The sequence below is a fragment of the Erinaceus europaeus genome, chromosome 12, assembly GCF_950295315.1.
Source record: "Erinaceus europaeus chromosome 12, mEriEur2.1, whole genome shotgun sequence".
Taxonomy (NCBI): Eukaryota; Metazoa; Chordata; class Mammalia; order Eulipotyphla; family Erinaceidae; genus Erinaceus; species Erinaceus europaeus.
In genome coordinates, this window is record NC_080173.1 from 17222733 (window position 1) to 17247006 (window position 24274).

The window sequence follows — 24274 nt, forward strand, 5'->3', positions numbered from 1 at the left end:
ATGAATCCTGGAATGTTCTGAATAATGGCCAAGCAAGGGGTTATTCATAAGGCTTGCAGGCAATGACAATGTCCCAATCAGAAAGCAGTATCCTGAAATACTAAATGTATTTATGCGAACACTGTATTTCAGTTGATCACTGCCCTGGAGTGCCCCCTCCTTTCTGCAGTAGAGAGAGTGTGGTCTGTAGAAGGGAAAGGGGCATACGGAATTCCAGCTGGGACACTGGTGGGTCTGTATAGAACATACTCTCTTGCCTCCTTTACTTTACTTTGTTCCCTCTTATCTATAGTGTGGAAATCTTTCCTCTTCTGTTTATTTCAAACCAGAATCAATTGCAAGGAATTTTCTAAAGAAAAAACAAGGGGGCTGGGCAGTGGTGCACCAGGTTAAGTGTACATAGTATGAAGGGTAACAGTCTGTGCAAGGAACTAGGTTTGAGCCCCCAGCTCCCCAACTTCGGGGGCGGGGAGTCACTTCATAAGTGGTGAAGCAGGTCTGCAGGTAACTATCTGTCTTCCCCTCCCCTCTCAATTTCTCTCTGTCCTATCTAATAAAATGGGAAAAAATGGCTTCCAGGAGCAGTGGATTTCCTAGTGCAGGCTCTGAGTCCCAGTGATATCCCTGGAGACAGTGAATGAATGAATGAATTCATTTTTAATTAAAAAAAAAAAAGAAAAGAAAAAACAAGAAGCCTAGAGCATTGAGTAAATGACTCTATAGACCATTTACTTGTTTCGAACGAGCCCTGGGTCCAGTGGACTGGCACCATTTATGGAACATTCTGACTCCTGCTTCCATTCGCCTGCTTTTTCACCATTGAAGAGATCTTGCTCACTAACCTCCATTTTTCATGATTGACGTTTCCAGTGGTAACAATCTCTAGCCAGTGCCTTTCTACATTTGAGGAATTAAAGGTCTTGTACCTATTTTCTCCACACCACCTGTGTGGTCCCATTTCCACTTACTGGGCATAAATCGATTGACTAGATCCCACAAAGATGCCTTTCAGTACTAAGATGTTTTCTGTTTGTTTCTCTCACCTGAGATTGGCCCTTTGTTGCCCCTTAGTACTTCCACTTCAAAGCAACAGCCATATAACCAGTGCAGAAAGGAAATCTGAATTTTGACTATAGAAGATTCAAGACATGGGGCTGGGTGGTGGCACACATGGTTAAGCACACATTACAATGTGCGAGGACCTGGGTTCGAGTCCCTGGCTCCACCTGCAAGAGGAAAGGTTTACAAGTGGTAAAACAGTGTTGCAGGTGTCTCTCTCTCTCCCCCCCCTCTATTATCTCCTTCCCTCTCAAATTCTGTCTGTCTCTATCCATAAATAAAGATAACTAAAAAAAAAAGTTAAAAAAAAAGGAAAATTCAAGACATTTTACTGGCTACCCAGTCCATTGTGGGGTGGGGTTGGGGGGGATGAGACACATACATTTTGTTTTAGTAAAACTTCAGCAAGAAGTTTCCATCAGAATAAACCTCTTCACTTCCTATTCTTCACAGGATTTGTATTTTTCTGTGATTATCATTGTTATCACTATCACTGCTATTATCTCCATTAAGAATACTTATGTTAATTATTATTATTGCTGTTTCTGCCACTCATAAGGCTTAGTGGTATGACTGGTTGGTGGATCAATGGCCCTTTCCCCACCCCACCAAAGAAGCTTGTGAAAGATTGTATGGAGTGGAAAGTGCCTTAGCAATTAAATAAAACCTGGTTCACATAAAGAGACTTGTTTCTGTATGGAAAATATGAGCCTTTTTCTTTCTTTCATTCTTTTTTTTTCTTCCCATGGACCAGGTGTGGATTAGTTCACTGAACCTTTCACCCAGCTGTATTCCCTTGTAATTCTTCTGAGGCATAGTTCAGCTGAGTCAAAGAAAATGTTATTAAAGGTGAGCTGAAAGGCATTTAAAAAATAAACAAACTGTTTAAGATCCTAAATCAGTAACAGAATCTATATGCACAGACGTGAAAAAGTACAGGAAAATGTGTTTCAATACCTTTGGGTTTCAAGCTGGATTCTCCCCTTTCCTTCTTTGAAGATCTCTCTAAGGTCCTTTTTGGTTGTTGGGTAGGACAGGTATGTAACTTGGATTGTGGCTGTCATGTAGTCCACTCCTCTCTGAGGTATGTGAGACCCTAATCCTATATCTATGGTTCCCCAGCTGGTATGTGAGGGGTGAAGTAAGTGTTTTTGTTTTACACTAGCTCTATGTAAAACATCCGATATATATTCTCCCCTTTTCTCTAGCCGCCAACATGGCTGACAACCAGATATTAGCAGTTCAAAGAGATGGCAGAAACAAGGCATAGGAAGTTTTAGAGATGCTGAAGTTATATCATCCCTGATTATAATAGCAGTGGCTGTCATTACTTTAGTATTCATTCTGTGTCAGTCCTTTCCTAACCGCATTTTGTCCAGCAGTACATTTGCTCTTTAAAAAGTTCAGCAGGTAAATTAAGCCCATTTTATGGGTGAACACACCAAGAGATGGGAGAAATAAACAACTTGCCTGGGTTCACAGTGACAGTAACAGAACCGTATTTTGAACTCAGGCGTCTGAATTCGTGCTTGTAATTCTGAACAATCATAGACTGCTATGCAGTACTTTATTAATAACATTTTGTTTAAGTTAGGCATGTATGGGAACAGTGAGAAATCTTGCATGTCCTCAGTCTTTCCTTTTTTTCCCAATTAGATGTATTTTTATTTTGTTTTGTTTTGTTTTGCTTTACCAGAGTACTTCTCAGTTCTAGTTTATAATGGAGTGGAGGGATTGAACCTGTGAGCTCAGAGACTCAGGCAGGAGAGCCAAGTCTTAACTATGCTGTGTAACCATTTTGCTTTCTCCCCTGTCCAAATTTATTTTTTGTCTTTGCATCATAGCCTATTATGCCTACCAGTCACTCCCATCCTCTTGTACTATTTTTTTACTTGATTTTTTTCCATTTACTTCCATTATTACCGTAGAATTACAGAAAGATATCCCCCCCCCCCCCATTTTAAATGTAATTCCAAGTAGGAGAGAGGAGAGAGAAGTGGTGTTTCGGAGGTAAGCAGCTGATGTTGAGAGGAGTCTGAATTCTCCAAAGTAGACTTGGTGCTCTTTTCTGAAACTTATGCTTAGCTGAAAAGAATTATTCCATCCCTACCCCTGCTGCTTTACATGACAGAAAAGGGAGTGAGTTCAGGCAACAGCTTCATCTTGTGCACTTTTGAGGAGCTTTGCTTCCTTGAAGACCATATGCTGAGCTTGTCATAGTCATCTGCCCCTTTCAGCCATTCTTGTTTTAGAAACGTTAACTTGCTGTATTGGGGAAGCAGCATCATATGCAAACAGCCCTACCAGACTTGTACCAAATGCCCCTCTTCATTTATCAAAATCTGGGAACATTCAGTGGAGCTTTATTGTTGTTACTCAGATTAAAGATTCCCCCAGCATCCCTGTTAACCAGGACACCCTCTAAAAAGCAGCAGTCTGACTGACTCAGGAACCAAGTGGGGGTGGCCTAGGCCTGGCTCTAAGTTACACTGGTGTTTTCAAGGTGTCTCCAGTGGGAGCATGAGAAGTGATGAGCTTTGGAAATGACTAGAGACTAAGAGGAATCCAGTATAGAAGAGAGTTGTGACCTGCAGATGTCAGTGGATTCAGGAAAAGAAGCCTGGGAAAGGAAATGGGGTGAAAAGGTGCCAGGAAAAGTTGCCTCAGTGTTTGGCATTTCTCTGGTGTCCAAAAAGCAAGTTTCTCTTTTCAGGTCACTTGTAAGCACTGTAGGCACATAACTATGTCAAGTCTTACAGTTTAAGGACTAATAAAGTCAGGACATGGGTAACATTGGGAGACTTATTTTTCAGGAAAGGGTTATTGAGAGGTCTTCTTCCTAAGCTGGTGATGTGAAGTCAATTCATTCTTGAGTGCCTCTCCCTAGGTCATTGTGCCCACAATAAAGTTTAACCATTTTAGAGCCATTTGTGTTCTTTTCTATGAGTGTCTGGAGTTTTAGCTACTGCAAGAATAAAGGAGCTAGAGTTATAGACTTTTGAACTCAACTGATGATTGGTACTACTCACTCCGTGTGTGTGTGTGTGTGTGTGTGTGTGTGTGTGTGTGTGTAACTTTTGTGTATAGCTGGATATAGCAAGTAAGGCAGATGAAATTCTTGCCTTCGTGGAGTTTATATTCTGATACTTAGTCATCAGCTAAAAACCATGTGGGTTGTCTTGGAAGTGGCATAGGGGATAAAGCATTGGACTCTCAAGTGGGAAGTTCTGAGTTCAATTCCTGGCAGCACACATACCAGAGTGGTGTCTGGTTCTTTTTCTCTCTCCTCCTTTCTTCTTCATGAATAAATAAAATCTTTTTTAAAAAGAAACATGTAGTCAAGATTAATACAATTGGCCATACTGGTGGCCTCAGTTTTCCCTGAAAAACCAAACTAGATGGATTTAGCTGCAAATTGGAGGTGCTAGGAGCCAGATGTAGCCACAGGACGGATTATCTTTGAAAGTTTGTCATCTGGCTTCAGCTGTGCTAACCTACATCTATCTGGTGGGCAGCCGTGAGCTGAGTTTGCCAACTGGTGACCAGACACTAGTACAGGCTTAAACAATTAGTGGAATTCTGTACCCAGTGGCTAGGTACACTGTGTGTGTCCTGAGGTTGTTGCTAATGTTCAGACCAAAAGCCTTCATGGTTTGGGTAGAAACACCACAAGAGAACCAAAAAACAGCTGTGCAAATCATGATTCTAACCAGGAGTCCTGGTCTCATACAGAATATCTTCATCTCATATGCTTCTATAGTTAAGTAGAATTGAGTCAGCCATGATGATATTTCTTCCTACTATTGTCAGCTGTTGCTTCATTTGTTAAGAACTATTTATGATCCATTACATTGATTCCACCCAGAGATTTTCATTAGAAATCTTTGGAAGCTATTGGCTTCCAAAATTGGCTATATATAAATATACCATAACTTTTCAAATGCTTATTATAACTGCTTGCCAAAATAAGTATATGGATAAATAGATTGTTTCAGCTTACCTATGCATAGAAACCTTCCCTCTCCTATCCTCCTCTCCCCTCCCCTCCCCTCCCCTCCCTTCCTCTTCTCTTTTCTTCTCTTCACAGTTTTTGCTTAGATGTATCAAGCAGGCTCTGCTAGTTCATGGGAAAATAATGATTTCCTTCATCTCTTTTCTTATCAGATGCCACAGTAGCTGCTCAGTAAATGGTTATGGAATGAGCCAAATAAGGAACAATTCCAGTGAAGCTAGCTTGTTGACTGTCAAGGACAATAATGAAAAAATGAGTGTAGTCATTTTAAATAATAAGCAGGACAAATACCTAATATGTTCAAAAAGAAAAAGACATTGAAGGTTTGATTAGAACACTTTTAGGATTCTTTTCTCTCTCTCTCTCTCTCTCTCTCTCTCTCTCTCTCTCTCTCTTTCAAATGTCCACATCTAAAGTTTGATTATAACAGAATTGACAAGATGGTAGAGATTAAGGTTTAGAAGTTTATCTTTATCTTGCTCCTGAACAGATGTAGTCATGTGAGGACCTCTTTATCATGATGAGTCTCATAGTGGTTTTTCAAAGAAGTCTCACTCTGAATAAGTAACAACAACAAAATTATTGAAATGGAGAAAGGTTTAAAGGTACTAGTTTGTGTGTTAAAAATCAACTTTTGCATTCTCACTGCATTGTGTAAATTTGCCGTGCAGGAAACATAAGTGAAGCCATTTGGTTTTGTGGCATCGGTGTGGGCTGGCTAAGGCGGTGGGGGATAAAGTTGAGGCAGTGATATAGTATGAGGAGAGCCAGATGGTTGCATTACACATCTTTTGTGTTCTTGTTTGCTTCTTAAAGCAGTTGCAGAATTTTGCCCTTGGCGATATTTTCTTCTTGCTTGTATGTTCTGCTATGAATTTACTTTTGTTAGAGTACTTTAAAAGAAAAGTCTAGCTATAATTTTTTTTTACTTATGTTATAAACTTGTGAAGTCAACAGTGTGTTCATAAAATATTTTTTGAATGTTAAGCATGTTGGTAAATAGCAAGGGGACCAGCTTTTCTTCTTTCTTCGTACAGTGATTTCGACCATATTTTGATGTCGGTTCAGACAAAGAGTTTTGCAATTATGAATGTGGGATTAGTGGATGGATGGACGGATGAAGATAGCTAGACAGGCTGAACAGAGACATTGTTATTCCAATAGTATTGAGACCTACCTGATTAGAGCTTTATCTTTTTTCCATGACTTACTAATAGAAGGTTCTCAGGTTGTGGTTAATGTATTGTGTTTTATCAGCAAGTTTGACTAGGTGGTATTTAAGGAGAGTACTTTGGAATAAAGTGAAAGGGGGGAGGGGAGGAGAGGGAGGTTGGCATATATTACAATTGCCTATCATAGCACCATGAAAATTTATATTTATTTCCTACTACAATCAAATTATATTTGCAATAATCAGTGGCAAGGGATCTTTTAAGCTAGTCCACCTGTGTATAAGGGATGGTCTTTTATCACAGAATGCTTTTAATAAGGAGTTTCTTTGGAGCTCCTTTTTCTCCATAGTGATGGAATGCTTCAGAATAATTTAATGTCCTTTTCACAGTCCCAGTTTCTCTCTCTCTCTCTCTATGTCTCTCTCTCTTTTTAAAAAATATTTATTTTATTTATTTATTCCCTTTTGTTGCCCTTGTTGTTTTATTGTTGTAGTTATTATTGTTGTTGTCGTTGTTGGATAGGACAGAGAGAAATGGAGAGAGGAGGGGAAGACAGAGAGGAGGAGAGAAAGATAGACACCTGCAGACCTGCTTCACCGCCTGTGAAGCAACTCCCCTGCAGGTGGGGAGCCGGGGTTCGAACCGGGATCCTTATGCTGGTCCTTGTGCTTTGCGCCACCTGCGCTTAACCCGCTGTGCTACAGCCCGACTCCCTACCTCTCTCTCTCTTTTTTCCTCTGTTCAAACAAGAGAAGCACACGGGTATAGGATCATTGGGTAATGGTCTATTCTCTTGTCATGAACAGATTTCCAGTTTCCCTTGGAACCTGCCATCCCTTATGAGAAACAGGAACCTTAGAGTCCTGACCATATTGAAATTTCTGCCTGCTTTAGTCACAAGTCTGAGGGAACTCCTTCCAATAATGAAGCCATTGTGCGCATCATATCTGATCAGTTCTTGAAATGTTTTAGTAAGTCTATCTTACAACATTATAAGAAGATAATCAGCAGCCTTAGAAGGTCCCCATCTGGACTGTAGAGTTCTTTTACTAAAAGATGTTTTGCCTTTTTGAGATAGCTCTCGCGTTTCATCATCTGTTCCGCTGAGATGAAGTGCATATGAAAAGTCAGTGACTCTGAATCCATCTGTTGTTATTATTTTCCACTGATAATTGGCTTGAACAATGAAATGTCTGTGTCTGCAGCCTTTGAAACTGTACACCCTGTTTATTTTCTGGAGGTCTCATTGCAACTACTCCCTCCCACCTCCCTCCCTACCCTCTCTCTCAAGCTTACAGTGAGTGGCGCTTGTGCATCTTTGACTCTGCATTAGTATATGTCACTCAGCATCTAAAGCCTGCATACAGATTTTTGTCCCAATCCCTGTGTCTGTGCTGTTGTTCGTGCTGGCATCCAGTACTCTTGTGGCATAGAGCTTAGCTAGCCCACAATGCATGGATCCCTTACCTAAAGTATCATCTTTATTTCACTGTCCTCATTAAAATATTAATTTCTAGTATAGTATCTCATACCTATGGAATCAGATACTACCTATAATCGCGTAATATATTCAGTTGCATTCAGGTTTGTATGATTCGAAACATTAATATTGGATTCCACTAACAGCACTTCCATTAGCTTGCTCAACCAGTATGAGATATAGATGAGTGGGAAGTATAACTACCCGCCAGAACTGCCAAAACAGTCATTAGAAGCTCCATTGGGATGGACAAAGGCTTTTTCACAGTGATATACTGATTAAATTTTGTTCTATGGTTTATTTGCATCAAGGTTAGATCGCTAAAGTGGGCTATCTAATAATGCCTTATTTGAAAGGTCATTTCAATACAGAATAGTGAACAGAAGAGACATCTTCAGTTTCTGTAGGAACCCCTCTTAGAGAACGTGTGTTTTGTTGCTTGAGGCTTTGGGGAATCTTTTAATTTTGTTTCCCTCACATATTTTTGTGAGGGAAACATATTTCCCTCACATATTTTTTCCTCACATAATTTTGTTGTCCCATACACATATATGTGTATGGTGACCTTCTTGATTTGTGAAGAAAGAAAAAAACTTTGTTAGTAATATTCTTTGGTGGAAAAATGTTTAGCTAGAAACGGTGAATATAATAAAGCAGGACTTGGTTTTGAAAGAGAAAGTCATTTTATTTGTCTGAGCTGGCATGATTGGACAATGGAGGCTTTGCACCATACTCCTTTTGGTTCACTTAAGGACCTAATGATGGAGACACATCCTATAGACTAGCATGACTGCATTTGTCCCCAAAGAACTATGTGACTTTAGAGAGAAGTAGATGAACATCATCTTATTTATGTTTCAGTCAAAATGCCGTGTGATACTGTAAAAATTATTGAAAAATGATTAAGTTACTAAGACTTAACATGTAGCCTGGACTTTCAGCAAGAGGTCAGAGGTCAGTGTGAGTTGACTCCAGGCACTGAGAAAGGCAGTAGTGAATTCTTCCTGCCCTTCTTTTTCCTCTGGCTTAAATTTCTAGGCTCTGAGGACAAGGTACATTTAGGTATGGCAGGTTTTCTTTCAAAATAGAGACGATCGTTGCTTCTAATTATGTCATTCGATTAAAACTGTAAGTTATTTCAGCCATTCAGTTAAAAGCAACCTTTCTTATATATGGGCAGTGTTTTAAAATAAATGGTCAAGGATTGGTAACATTTGAAACATAGGCATTTGGGGTAGATTTTTGGAAGCCTCTAATTATTTTCTTTAAATAATCAGTAAACTAAAGAATGTAGGTAAGTTTCTTTTTTGGTTGACTCTCCTCAATTAGATATCCATGAGTCATTTAGTGTGTGTGTGTGTGTGTGTGTGTGTGTGTGTGTGTGTGTGTGTGTGTGTGTGTTTAGCTAAAATTTTATGTGTAGTTAAATAGATCTTTCTATAGGTTCAGAGTTGGAAGGATCCGCTAGTAATTGGAGAAATTAGGTTTTTTTTTTTTTTACCTTAAACCACGTCTGAAAAAAAATGTGATTAAAATTCATTCAGTGTTAGAAGTCTAAATACTAGCTACAGAAAACTTCACTGTGTCTTCTGACAAGTTCTTTTAGGTATAGCTGGGGAAGCCTTCCTTCCCCCTCCCCTCAGGAATCAGTTCTTAATTACTAATGAATACAATTAATTTTAATTGTTATTATAGCAACATAGTATTTAACTGTCTCCTCTTTAGTCCTTGTCCCCTGGAACTAGCTGCCTCTGCTGTCAGAGAGAGGACAGGTAGAAGGCACAGCAGGCGTCTGATTTGAGCCAGTTATTCATTTGCTGAGTGTTTGTGTTTATGCAAAGGGGCCTCTTCCTGCATATTTAATCTAGAGTAAAGCAGTGGCTTTTGTTGTGTTTAGCCCACATACCTTCAGTCCTTCCTCACACTGCCGCCAGCCTGGGAGCCCTGAGAGCCCTAAGGCTTCTGAGCGCTGGCCAGTAGTTTCTCCTTTACAAACTCAACTTTCTTCCCTTGTGTGAAATTTGCGTCTCTGGCCCCAAAGCTTTCTTTACTCACCATGAACGGGTAAGTGTGGGAAGTCAAGGCTGATACTTTTGTTTCATTTTACAAATGTTGTGAGGTTACTTTTCCAGGAGTCTCCTGACAGCTAGCTCTAGTTGGTTCCAGGTGGGGTTGTTAGACAACATTGAAACAGACAAGTACAGGTGCCTCTAAGAAAAAGTGGCTGAAATTCGGACTGTTGTAGAGTGGCTCTTGGGAACTGAGGCTGAAGGGGTGGGGTAAGAGGGAAGAAAATCGGAGTGAGGGAAGGGGAGAGAGTCAGAGAGGGAGAGAGAGAACAGCTTTATTATTCTTTGTCCTAACAAATCCTGTTTTGTAACTATCCTGAAGATAATGGTGCCATTGTTTGCTAAAAGCCTTCAAACAGTGTGTAAGAGCGAACTGTGTTTAAAAAAAAAAAAAGACAGTGAAACTCTGCTGCTGTATTGCTGTATTGTCTACTCCTGGGCCAGGGTCCTCCCAAAGGTCTGTGCTGAAATAGGAAGGGTTTTCTTTAGTGGAAATGGAATCGTCTTTTCATTGATATTAATAGCACACCAGAGATGTTGCCATGATGCTTAGAGAGGCAGTGGGGAGGGAAGGAAATCTGATCTTGCTGGAGTGGGGGGGGGGGGAGCGGGCAGAGGGAAGATGACAGCCTCTTGGCCCCATCGTGGAAGAGACATCCATCCAGGCTCAGCCTGCATAATGGCATCCTGGCTTAACTGTTTGCTCTAGGAATTTTAATCTTGAACTGTTTGTTTTACTATCTGTGGTCTTGCTTTTCTTTTTTCTTTTTCTTTCCTGCACAGTCTTAATAGAAAGCACTATATTCAGGTTCTAATTCAGTCTTTTTTTTTTTTTAAGTGAATTAAAATACTCAGACTGAGAGAAATGGATGTGTTGTGCACTTAGATCATTTTGAGATAGGATGGTAGAATTCTGTTGTCTCTCATAGTGTTATAGTTTCACAAATGAATAGCCATAATTAAGAAGCATGAGCCATCTGAGGGAGATATGCCCTATGCAGAGGTTGCGGGGGGGGGGGGGGGGGAGGGGGCTGTAGGGATTGTAGCCTGTGTCTGTAGGGAGTTTTCATTACCAGTTAAGTATTGCCTCTGTTTGAGTAACTCTTTTCAACAGAAGAGTGTGCTGTTCCCCCACAGGTTGGAATCACAGAGAATTAAAATAAAATTTCATCAATCTTATTAAAATATGTAGGGACTTGGGTCTTCTTGGGTACAAATCAGTCTAGAGACTTAGAAGCATTTATTAACGGTGTGACTGCTGAAGGTTTTTAATAATAAAATTACAAATACTCTCTCTAATTGTAAGTATATGACTTTTATACTTGGTTTTTAAGAGGAAAATACTTTTTTTTATGAGGAAAAGTAACTCCATCAGAGCACCTTCTGTGATTAGCTCTATTGTATTCTTAAATTTTGATTGATAGAGATAATAGTTTTCACTTAAAAATACAGACAGGTACTTTAACTTTCCATGACAATAGCTATTTGCATTTCTTTTATCTTTTTGTTTAACATTTGTGGGGGTTGGGATGGATTTGATTATTAACTCTTATTGCACACTAAAGGTAAATCTAAAACAAAGGCTTTGTTAGAGCTTCAAAGAGAAAACAGCAAATATTGTTTTTAGGTTTCAACATTTAAAGGCTGTTAAAGGATACCTATAAAATATTTTCACATGACCATGACCAGGGTTTTACTTTTCTGTAAGGTAAGAGAAAGTGGCTTTTAAAAATCTTCCTTCCTTCCTTCCTTCCTTTCTTTCTTTCTTTCTTTCTTTCTTTCTTTCTTTCTTTCTTTCTTTCTTTCTTTCTTTCTTTCTTTTTATGTTGCCAAATGTGATGAGCCACTATGGATTTGCTGGAGGCTGCCAGCTTCAGCTGGAGGTGCCCTGAGCCACGGGGCTGACTTGACAGTACTTTAGATTTCTCTTGCCAGAATGGACCCCAAAGTTAGGGGCTAATATTTGTTGAGGGTTTCAGAGAGTGAGGAGGAAGTAAAATGTTCCTTGCCACAGAAGGTGGGGATATTGGGAGATGATGAATTGAAAGTAGATTTCACTAGTGTAAATCAAAGAAATGCATTATTTCTAAACCAACAAGCTTTGGTGATGTCCCAGGTTGTTCCGGAAAGCCTGTACAGTCCATGTTGCCTTTTCTTTCCCGATTTTTACCCCCTTCATTTTCTGCCACACACACACACACACACACACACACACACACACACAAACACACACCTCCTTTGGTTTCTCTCCTCCTCCTTCTTTAACTTTTTTCCTTCTTTCCTTTTCCTTTTTCTTTTTCAAACCTAACTCTACTTGAGTCAGGCATTAAAAAAAAGTTATTAAGCATAAGCAGTTCAGGGTTGTTTTTTGAGAGAATTTTCTTGTCTTCATGAGTACAGAAACCCTTTGTATGATAATTTTTTTTTTTACTTAAGTTGTGTGGATATGCTTGTTTTTCTGAGAAATCTTTCATAAAGCAAGATATGTCAGCCCAACCCAGTTAAAGTTCACTAACTAAAGAGAGAAATCCCTTCACGGCTAAACCACTTGAATCTGTTTTCTCAGATTATGTACATGTCATTTGATTGGAATAACATAAAGGTTTGGGGTATTTGAATATACACATTCTTGAACTTCAAGAAAAAGTCTTCTAGCCATAAACAAATTACTGTTAACCTGCCACCTTTTCTCCCTTTTGTACATGCCAGTGATACTAACACAAATAAGTTTTCAGACAGCATTTTCTGGACCAAAGTTTGAAATGAAACATATTTACTGTCCTTTACTTTTACACTTTTTTTGTATTATATGATTTTTGTGTATTTGTATGTAGTGAAAGATAATATAGAAATCCTGATGCAGATCACTTCCTTTAGCTTGTGAAAGGGAATATTTTAGTGGGAAAATAGAGGGTTATAATGTTCATTTTTTACTTTTATGAAATGAAGTCACACCTCAAAATTTACCTATTATTATATATTACCTATGAAACTATTCAGCTACATCATAGCAGTTGTCACTGTGGGATATGTACCAGCAGATTAAATTAGGGGCAAAAGATTGCCGTAGGAAGCATGACACTGACACATTGTGATCTACAGAGTTAAATTCCTGGTAGGAGGTAGATGTGGAGGAAGTATATGAGGGTACATTCAGTTTCCTGACCTAGGGATCATACCTGATATTTGGACACTTCAGTCAGTGTCTATGGTCATCTAAAGCACCAGATATGTAAAAATGCTGCAGACAGTAATGAAAAGGACGCACACAAATAATAACACCAGTGTTCATAGGACCATAACTGTATACAGAATGACAAAAGGGAAGTATATTGTGTTCCTGACTCACATTTAAATTCTTTAGTCAAGAGGCCAGGCACACCTGATTAAGCACTCACATCACAGTGCGCAAGGACGCAAGTTCAAGTCTCTTGTCCCCATATGCAGAGGGAAAGCTTTGCAAGTGGTGAAGCAGGGCTGCAGGTGTCTCTGCCTCTCTCCCTCTCTATCTCCCCTATACCCTCTCAGTTTCTGGCTGTCTCTATTCAATAAATAAAGATAATAAAATAAAATCTTTAGCCAATTGGAAACTTCAGGAAGAAGAAGTGGAAAATGTAGTCATTTTGGTGACTTTTTTAAGTAGCTAGAGGCAGTTCCTTCTTTCTTTGTTCTTAGCTAAAAACTTCACACACTCATTGAAATTTAAGTTTGGCTCTTGTGCTAGCAGTAAGCATGCAGGCAAATAACTGTGATAGCTGATAAGCAGAAGTGATAGTTTTTAAATCCATTTTTTGGCCACCAGGCTGATGAATCCACCACTCCCAGCAGTCCCTCTTTCCTCCCCTTTGTTTCCTTCCTCCCTTCCTCTTCCCTCCCTCCTCCCTCCCTTCCTTCCTTCAGTAGGTCAGAGAGCAATTGAGAGAGGAGGGGGAGATAGAGTGGGAGAGACAGAGAGAGACCTGTAGTACTTGTTTCACTGCTTCTGAAGCTTCCCTCCTGCAGGTGGGGAGTGGGGGTTTGAACCTGTGTACTTGTGCATGGTAGCATGTGTGCTTAACCAGGTGTGCCACCACCAGACACCTGTGATTTTTTAATAGCCAATAAAACCTTAGAAACAATGTATAATGAATGCTTCAGGAAAACAAATGCAGATCTTTTTCTAAGTTGTTGCTTTCTGATATTTCTAAGCTATTAACAATGCAGACTTAGACCTCAGTACTACTCCCTAGTTTTCTTGTCTATTGACACATTTCGTTTCATTTAAGCATGGTGGCAAACAGCTGCTGAACTATAAATCTTTAAAAAAAATCTCAGCAAAGCTAGAAAAATATCTTTTAGATTACCTTGCTAAATTATAATAAAATCTAAAATCAACAGAAATAAATTAATGAGTGGTCCAGTATGCATATGCATTCAAGTTTATGGGACTTCAAAATGGAGAAAAATATGGTTTGTATTACACTGCCTGGTTTTCTGTTTGTTTGTTTGTTTGTTTTAGATCTTAGTAGGAATTAAATGTGACCAATTTAGTATTGCTTTTGCAATGCTAAATTAGAGGGTCAGCTGTATATAATTTTGTAATTCTTATTTATTTTTCCCGGGAGGGAAACTGTACTTGTAAAATCTGTAAGTTCATCCAGTTTATAGGTTAGCTCTGCATCCACGTACTACTGTGTCTCATATGGGGGGGGGGGGGAGCAGTCCAAATTAATACCTTAAAATGTTCCACAGCTTTGACTACAGTGATACAGTGTTAGAGATAGCTTTATTCAAAGTAGGCATTTTCAGCAGTTTTTTTGAAAATTAAATTTTAATAATGTCTAGTTGTTTGCCAGGCCTACCTGATAGCAATCTCCTCTGCATTGCAAAGTCTAATCTTATAGATCTGACTGTCAGGCACAGGAAAAGAGACACCACTCCATAGAGAAACATGAAAATTAGTAGAGTGGGCTCACATTGTGAGGCAGTGTTACAAAACAAAGTCAGAAGGGTCATTCCTGCCTGGAATGTAGTTGTCTTACCAAAGTTCACTTACTTTCCACTTAAGATCAGATGTGTGATGGAGGTGGGGATTCCTGGTGGGCCAGATACTGTTGTTCTTTATACCTGATGAGCCTTCTTATTTGTCTGGATTCAGTCCACTCTGCAGACCTCATTCCTTGAGGACCTGTTTATCATTGTTCTGTTTTCTTTCTTTATCACTGTTTGCCCTGTGGCAAGGTTCTCACCATTGGAGAAACCAGTCCTGGGGACACAAATCAGCAGTAAAGCGCACCATTTTCATTTTCAATTTGAATTGTTTTGTGTCAAAACACAAAAAAGGTTTTAGGCAGGTTGCAAAATAGTAATTTTAGGTCCCAGAGCCAGGGTTTTCCCCCACCCAAACGATGAACATTTATGGTGAAAACCTCCAATTTCCTCTTACAGTAAACATGAAAATTACGATTTCACTCAGAGCCTGCATTTTTCCCAATCTTAATGGCAAGAATCTGCATACACTTGCTTGTGGAAATGTCATAAATTGGCCTTGGATCAATTCCTCAAAGATAGTATACACCAAAGTGCCACTTTCAATTTTTTAGCCCTGGTGAAATAAGATTTAACTCTTCTCGGTGATGTTTGCCTTCCCACATTCAGGGCCAACAGCAGAAGGATAAGCTGGGATATATTCTGTATAAAATCAAAACCACTTCATTACGTATTATGCTGAAGAGACGGCGAAAGGATATTGTTAACATTTTTAGCAAAATGATGATACATTTTGCTGTCTTGAAAAAAAATCCCACAAGCATTTGGTGAATGGATGTAGAGTGCATCCTGTACCCTGTTAGTTACTTGATCTAAATTAATAAACAAATGTTTCTCTTTTTTCACTTGTGCCATATGTTGATCCCAGTTACATGGGCAGAAAGAGGCAGCTTGTAATGTTTCTTAGAGGATTACACACTGTTTTGCATAAGGAAGTATGCAGATGCAGGAGTGGATGTGGGATAAAACATGTCATGTGTTTTATCCTTCCTTTGTGCTTTAGGAAGCTTAATTTCAATTGTTTATTTTATTGGACAGACATCATTTTTATTTAACTTAGTAGATCTGCTAGATACATACTAAACAAAAAGCCTCCTGCGAACAGAAGTCCCCAGTAATTTAACCCTCCTTCCCACCCCAAACACAAAATTATCAAGTTTTTATTCATTTTAAAAAGTCCAGGTTGTCATTAAACATCTTGTCTATACAAATGATTTCTCTTCTGAAATGCATCTGTGATAGGATGAAATCAGAGATGTTGTGGATTGAAACCAAAGAGAGCCATACTCAAATAGCAGGCTAGTTTCTAACAACCAAGGTCGATGAGTCACATATTCCCCCTGAAAATACACTGGTAGGTGACAAAATGAGAAAAAAAATAATCAGCAGTATATAAAATGTTCCACCTTTACATTTCCCATCTAAATGGATTTTGCCTTCTGAAAAAACTCAAAGGCATGTGGGCCAGATTAAGTGCAGGTCTGAAATACACTGCCAATAAATGTAATTGAGCACATTTCTTGTTTTGCTTGCATCTGTCCTAGGCAATTAGGTGACTGCTTCTCTCTCTTGACATAAGCATTCTGATATTTTCTTTTATTTTTAGGGCAAGAAGTGACCTTTTGAGGTGACTATAACTGAAGATTGCTTTACAGAAGCCAAAATAAAGGTAAATGCAACAGTGGTTAGTGGAATTATATCCGAAGGCTTTACCTGTCACTTTCTAGGCATTTTAAGTTCATTCTGTGAAAATCTGTATATTTATCAGGCACATCTATTTGTGAATAAGTATGCATGAAATTTTTTAAGGTCTTCAAAGAGAAGATTATCTTTTAAGAAATGATTCACAGAATCACATTCACTTCCCCCATATAACAAAAATTTTCCTCTTTGTTGAAAATGGATGATTTTTTTTTTCTTGTTGAAAGCTTAACGTTAGAAAGGAATATTCACATCACAAAAGTGGTGATTCATAAAATTAACTTGCTGCAAACAAGAGTAATGCATGCCAGTGTTCTGTGTTGAAGTGGTGTCATCCGATTGATGTTCATCTGGCGGCTTTATAATCACCTCCTTTCAGAAATTAATAGTCAGGCGCCATAGCAACGCGCCACATTGATGTAACTGCTGAGTGGCGTGGGGCAGATCCCCGTGATGTCAGCTCCAGGCTGCTGTGTTCTCTTGACCTTGCTTGAAAATCAAATGAGTACTTGATTTTAAAATTAGAAGTTTTCACAGAGACTAATGCAGTTTGATGAATCAAAGCTAGATTTAATTTCTTCAAATTCACTTTTGGGAAGGGGGATGAAAAAAAAAAAAGCTCTCTGGTAAAAATGGTGATGGATGCTACATATTTCAGGATTCCACAAGTATCTCTGTGGTGAGGTCTATGGTCATTTTACCTTAGTTAATCCTGCCAGGCATTTTGATGTCTCATTTTTTTTTTCAAGTAGTATATCTTTACTTTAGCTTTGAATCTGACCAATAATAGTTCTATTTGATTTAGTAGATTTGTGTCTATTTTAAAAAATGTTCCTTTCTGGTCTGGCACACAATAGTGTTGCTCAGATCTCAGTAAGTTAATGTTTATGAATTTATGAACTACAGACTTTTGTTTATTTATTGTTAAAGAATGTCCTGATTAATTTTGCATTCAAAAATTTCTACTTTTTATTTGGGGGTGGTCGTAGTTAATGGTTTATAGTGCAGTCATTGACACATTGGTGCAGTTTCTTTTTTTATCTCGCTATGAGAGTTCTCTGCAGAAATTTCTCACCTATAACCTAGATCTTTTGAAATCATTATGCATCAGGAATCCAAGAGTCTCTTCAGCCCCTCTTTTTCCTCTCTTCCCCAGAGTCCTTTGCTTTGATGACATGCACCATACCCAGTTTATATTTCTCTGTCTTTTCTCCCTCCCTGTCCCAGTTTATTAAGTCCCTCCTATAATTGAGACCATTCAGTATTTATTCTCTTTTTGCCTTATCTCATTTAACCTGGTGTCTTCAAGTTACAACCAAGATGAAGCAAAGAAGGTGAATTCATCATTTTAACAGCTTAGTAGTATGAGTGTGTGTGTGTGTGTGTGTGTGTGTGTGTGTGTGTCTGTGTGTGTGTGTCACAATTTTAGTTAGTCTCTCATCTGTTGTTGGACATATTGGTGCCTCCAAGTTTTGGCTATTACAAATTGTGCTGATTTGAACATAGGTGTACACAGACTTATTCTTACAAGTGCTTTGGCTTTTGTAGGTCCATCCCCAGGTCCATTCCTAGTGTCCTGATAAATCTCCAGACCGTGTTTTCCACTAGGGTTGGACCAATTTACACTCCCACCAGCAGGAGTGTCCATTTCCCCCCCCCCCATTTTCTCTTTAACATTTCTTGTTACTTTCTAATGCAAGACAGTCCTTTCTAAATGCATGACAGTCTCACAAATAGATATGGACTTTCTTACTTTTTTTAGTTGAAAAAAAATTGTGTGTGTGTGCTCGTGTGTGTGACTTTGATAACACAGAGGCATTTAGATCAGGTTTGATTTTACTCTCAATAGGGATTTGGGGGTTCCAGAACACACAGTATAGGCATAGGATTTCTTTTTTAAAATATTTATTTATTTATTTATTTATTCTCTTTTGTTGCCCTTGTTTTTTATTGTTGTAGTTATTATTGTTGTCGTTGTTGGATAGGACAGAGAGAAATGGAGAGAGGAGGGAAAGACAGAGGGAGAGGAAGATAGACACCTGCAGACCTGCTTCACCACCTGTGAAGCGACTCCCCTGCAGTTGGAAAGCTGGGGGCTTGAACCAGGATCTTTATGCGGGTCCCTGTGCTTTGTGCCACATGCACTTAACCCACTGCACTGCCGCCCAACTCCCAGGATTTCTTTTATAGTTGTTTGTTTTATATTTGTTTTGGACAAGAAAAGCCCAGTTTACTTCATTTTAGCATTTATAATATTTAAGTTAAATGTCCTTTGCAAGCACTTGGATGTACTCCAGAGAGAACATTCCCTTTCAGATATCCTAGCAGCAAAGGCGGTTGATTTCAAACACTAATTGGGGTTACCAAGTTAGAGAATAACTTTGGACAAACTTCATTTTGGTGAAGTTAATTTTTTTTTATTATCTTGATTTATTTTTTAGGTAAGGACAGTCAGAAATTGAGAGGGAAGATGGGGCAGATAGAGAGGAAGAGTGACAGAGAGACACCTGCAACTCTGTTCCACCACTTGCAAGTGTCCGCCTGCAGGTGGGGACGTGGTTGCTCAAACCCGGGTCCTTGTGCTTTGGTATGCTCAACCAGGTGCACCCAATCAGGTGAGGTGCCATCTGGCTCCTGAGATTAATTTTTTTTCAGTCTTAAAAATGAAGGTATCTTCTGTTCCAAGGATCTGTTAATGTGTGTGTGTGTGTGTGTGTGTATTTTTTCCTTTGGTGGTCTATTGGGTCTCTGCCACAGTTATCTGTAAATTGTGTCTCCTGGTTTCTGATCCCAGAGTAGTGCAAGCTACTTTTTTATTCAGAATGTTCTTCATGCAAAGTTGTACCTGGTGTTTAAATTACCATGTGATGTTAGCAAACGTTTCTGGTGAAGCGAAAACTTACAATTAAGCAAAACTGAAAAAAAATGATTAAAAATATTGGTTTGAGAATTGTGTTATTTCCTACAACTCTGAATAAGGTCATCTTCAATCAGCTTTCACTGCCTTCTTCAGAATCACCTGCCGTTATGAGCTATTTTTCTTTCGACTTGATACCCATCCTTATTACAGCATGTGCTGTAATAAGCATATGGACACATAGGCTCTAGCTGAATGTTTAAAAACAATAAGCTGGGGGCCAGGCAATAGCACAGCAGGTTAACCACACATGGCGCGAATCATAGGGACCAGCATAAGGAAACCGGTTCTAGCCCCTGGCTCCCCACCTGCAGTGGGGGTCGCTTCACAGGCAGTGATGCAGGTCTGCAGATTTCTGTCTTCCCTTCCTCTCTCCATTTCTCTTTGTCCCATCCAGCAACAATGACAGCAATAACAACAATAATAACTACAGCAACAAAGATAAACAACAAGGGCAATGAAAGGGAAAAAATAGCCTCCAGGAGCAGTGGATTGATAGTGCTGGAACCAAGCCCTAGCAATAACCCTGAAAACTAATAATAATAATAATAATAATAATAAGCTAAGAGCACATATGGTCAAAATATGTTTCTAGAAATTTGTTTATTAGCTTTGGCTGAAAATGGTTGTCTGTGCAGAGGAAAATGTACTTTCCTTATAATGACTGTTAAGACACGTTCTGCTACTTTATATAATATCCTGTAGGCTAAGAGCCCAACTGTAGTTTTAAAAACATAGGAAAATCTCATCCTCCCAATATATATATTTTAAATTATCTATATTTATTTTATTTCATAGAACAGAGAGAAGTTGAGATGTAGAGGGAGGTAGATAGATAGATAGATAGATAGATGGATGGAGGGAGGGAGGGAGAGAGAGAGAGAGAAAGAGAGACACTTGCAGCACTGATTCACCACTTGTGAAGCTTGCCCCCAGCAGTTAAGGACCGGGGACTTGAACCAGGGTCCCTGCTCAATGTAACATGTGCACTCAACCAGTGTGCCACCATGGGGCCTGATACATCTTTTAATGATACAATGTCACTTACATAATGAATCTGTATTCTTTTTCTTTTAAATTTGACTGGTCAGAAGCTGAGAGTAAGATTTTTGTAAATCTATCATTTTTTAAAAAAAATAGAAATGGAGAGACTGAGAGGGAGGAGGAGAGAGGGAGAGTGACAGCTGTAGACCTGCTCAACTGCTTGTGAAGCTTCTTCCCTACAGATAGGAACTGGCGGCTTGAACCTGGTCCCTTGAACGTTAACATGTGCGTCCCACCAAGGGTATCACCACCAGGCCCCTGTAATGTTTTAGACTTCAATATTTGTGAGTGGCTTATTTTTAAATGCAATTCTTTTTCCTTTGCCCCAAGGAACATTTTATTACTTACTTTTTTTTTCTACATTGTTGATTATATATTGTGTTTTGACTCTCTTCTCCAGCTTTTTTATTTGGGGGGTGGTGGTGGCGGCGACAGCGAATAAGCTTCTAGGTTGTAGGGTTACAGGCTATAGTTCCTAGCACACCTATCACCGACATGCCCTCACCACCCCAATGGTAACTACTATAAGTTCTCACAAAATCATAGAGTGTTGTTTAAGTTCGGAGCTCCAGCAGGCCGGGCTAGCTTCGCGGCGGTAGACAGAGATGACCAGAGACACACGGCTGAGCTGAGAAGCTATCTTTCTTTATTCACGAACAACGATTCATAAACTAACCCAAACCAATCACCACACAGATCTGTCCTGCATCCTTCTCCGGGAGCTGCGCCAAGAACTCTGCATGTCCATAGGGGGCTCCGGGGGCGGGGGGGAAGGGGGGGCGCGAAACTAAACCACCACCTGGGGTGGGGCAAACCAATGTGAAGCATAGCCCGGCCTGCTGGAGCCCCGAATTTTAACGACAATAGAGACTGTTTCTTTTTTCCCTTTTCTTTCCTCCTCCTCCTCCTCCTCCTCATTATTATTATTATTACTATTATTATTATTTGGCAGGGTAATATATTCCAGTTTTGTAGCTTCCACATATAAGCAAAACCATCCAATAGTGGCCTGTCAGCTTCTCCAGGGCTGATGGGATAGTTCCCTTGTATAGCACAGTGCTTTGCCATGCATACTACCCAGTTCAAGCCCAACCTCCCCTCCATTGAAGAAAGCTTTAGTGCTGTGGTCTCTTTAACTCTTTCTTTGCCTTGGCCTCTATCTAGAAAAAAACAAAACAAAGAAGGGAAAAAAAAAAGAAGTAAGTGTAGTCAAATAATTATAAGTTCTATATAAAATAAAGTAATTCAGTGATCCTTAAAAACTAATTCTTATATATGTGGTCCTATATATAAATAAAATGTGTAAAATACAAAATTCAGAAGTGATAAAAGTATTCATGTATACTGTAGTGTTTCTTCCCAATGAGCAGACCTCAGACAACGAAAAGATTGTACTGTACAACAATGATCATGAAAACAACATAGAAGGAAGTAGGTTGCAGATGCTAGTAAATTCTGAGAAAATTCTCTGCCCCATATTTGAAGTCTGGGTTTCATTAAGAATCTATAAGGTAGTTGACCTACTTAAGTATACCTGTATCAGTCAGCACACTGGAAACTATTGGCTCTGTGCATAAGTGTAGCCATGAAGTTCAGAAAGTGAGATGATGATATGTATCAGGTTTGAATTCAAAGAGCTTAAGAATCATAAATGATATTTGTTATACCTGATGGTGATACAGTTGTTCTCCAGGTAGATTTGAGTAGTTTACAAGATAAATCAGGTTGCCAGTATTCCTGAGAAGGAGCCAACAAGTTTCTTTCTTTCTTTTTTTTTAAGTCTTTTAAATTTTTTTTTATATTTATTTATTTTCCCTTTTGTTGCCCTTGTTGTTTATCATTGTTGTTATTGCTGTCATTATTGCTGGATAGGACAGAGAGAAATGGAGAGAGGAGGGGAAGACAGAGAGGGGGAGAGAAAGATAGACACCTTCAGACCTGCTTCACCACCTGTAAAGTGACTCCCCTGCAGGTGGGGAGCCAGGGGCTCGAACTGGGATCCTTATGCCGGTCCTTGTGCTTTGCACCACCTGCGCTTAACCCGCTATGCTGCACCCGACTCCCCAGAGCCAGCAAATTTCTATTCCCTACTTGATAAACTGTGACAGTGGTCCTTTAGATCCTTAGTAACTTACCCAGGGTCATCTAGAATATTATGACTGGAGCTAAAAAGAGAATTTGCTCTGGTGCTGACTGTACTCATGCCTTTCTATCATCGCTGCCGTGGTTGAGCATTAATTGCAGATGTATGTTGCCAATTTCTCCTGGCTTTACCCCACCATTAACGATGTACCAGCATGTATTTCTGCTTAAATTTCAAATCCAATTTAAAAAAATTCATTTTCATGTATTGAATTCTGAATGGCATTGGAAATTGATGATAATCTTTAAGTCTCATATAGATTATAACTAAGTGGTTATTTTCAAGGACTGGGTATATTCAAGCTTCACATTTTCTGTACTGGTTCAGTTGTTTTGTTATGTTTTTATAGTCGATTTATTTGTGAGGAAGTTAAAAGATAATCAAAAAGAAAATGTAATCATTGCAAATACTCTCCCCTACACATACTACCTGAATAACATCATGTTAGGTCTAGGCATAAAAATACAACTTTATATACTTAACTCAGTTTCTCTTGCAGATTAAAAATTATTTCTTTGTTAAAAATAAAGCTAAAATGTCTGCTCAGTCATTTAGAATGTATAAATTGATTTCTTGAAAGTGTGTGTTTATTTGACATTTAGGTAATGAGAATAATAGTCTGTTACATCTACTCAAAATGAATTTTTTTATAGAAGTCCACATTTAAATTGTGTGACTATTAACTCACTACCCAGGTGAACTCCTTTGCCAGCCCAATCCTATATTCATTGACAGTTACACTCTTCAGCCTAATTTCAGCAACAGCTAACATAGTATATATCTACACATGCTTAACTCTTCTGGATATTTCACATACAAGAAATTCTACAATTTATAGTCTTCTGTGACTAATTTCTCCCAGCATGTTCATCTACTGCATTTAAATTATTCCCTGTCTTTGAACCTCAGAGTTTTATGGGTTCTTACTTCTTAACCCAACATAATGCTGACTTAAATATTCTTTCAAAAGATGGAATTGGGGGGAAAGTTACTGTTTTTATTTCGATAGTACTGACTTGGCCTCACAACAGTTAAACATCAGAATTTAAATGTTTGCATTTTAAGTTAGCTGTTTTTAAACATTGTTAACCATAATGCTAAACCAAGTTACTCTGTAAACAAGAGCTGTCTCTCTTGAATGTTAGTTTCAAAGAAAAAAAAATTAAATCTTGATTTCCAGAGAAATATGCTCAACAGAGTTCATTCTCAAGCAGAAATCACTTGTTGAAATGTACATAAAGGTATATTTAGCAGTAAAGACAGAATCTGCAGCCATTAACAAGTAGCCATCTTTTGCAGAGTGAATAAGCAAATAATACAAAACCTAGTCATGAGTGGTACCCTTCATCTTTCTGAAGAGGTGTTTTTGCAGTCCCATCTGACAAAGGTAGAAATATTCCAACTACTCACTTTCAACACCTTAGGAAGTTCTCAGTTTGGGTGACAATGAATTAGAAGGTATTCAGTACCTGCCCTGGCGATCCCAAAATCTCAGTAGGAAATCTGGAGCTTAATTATACCAAAAAGCAACAAAAGCAGTAACAACAAACTCAGACTGGCCCAATCTTCTCTACAGAGAGTGGCACCTCTCTTTTAACCATGACTGCATGCCCACTTACAGTCAATAATAGCCAAGGCCTTAAAAAGGA

The 24274-nt window shown here is 38.9% G+C and overlaps 1 protein-coding gene across 11 annotated transcripts in view; it reads left to right on the top strand.

Moving 5' to 3' along the window:
• Positions 1–24274, top strand: part of FOXP1 (forkhead box P1) — a 495633-nt gene that overhangs the window by 48005 nt on the left and 423354 nt on the right. For 9 of the 11 annotated variants that reach the window (XM_060202871.1, XM_060202866.1, XM_060202864.1 and 6 more), the window contains exon 2: positions 16427–16489. The gene's annotated coding sequence lies outside the window, so the exon portion shown is untranslated. Of the gene's footprint in view, positions 1–9643; positions 9788–16426; positions 16490–24274 lie in introns of those variants that run through there. The other 2 variants (XM_060202867.1, XM_060202865.1) reach the window with 1 other exon arrangement.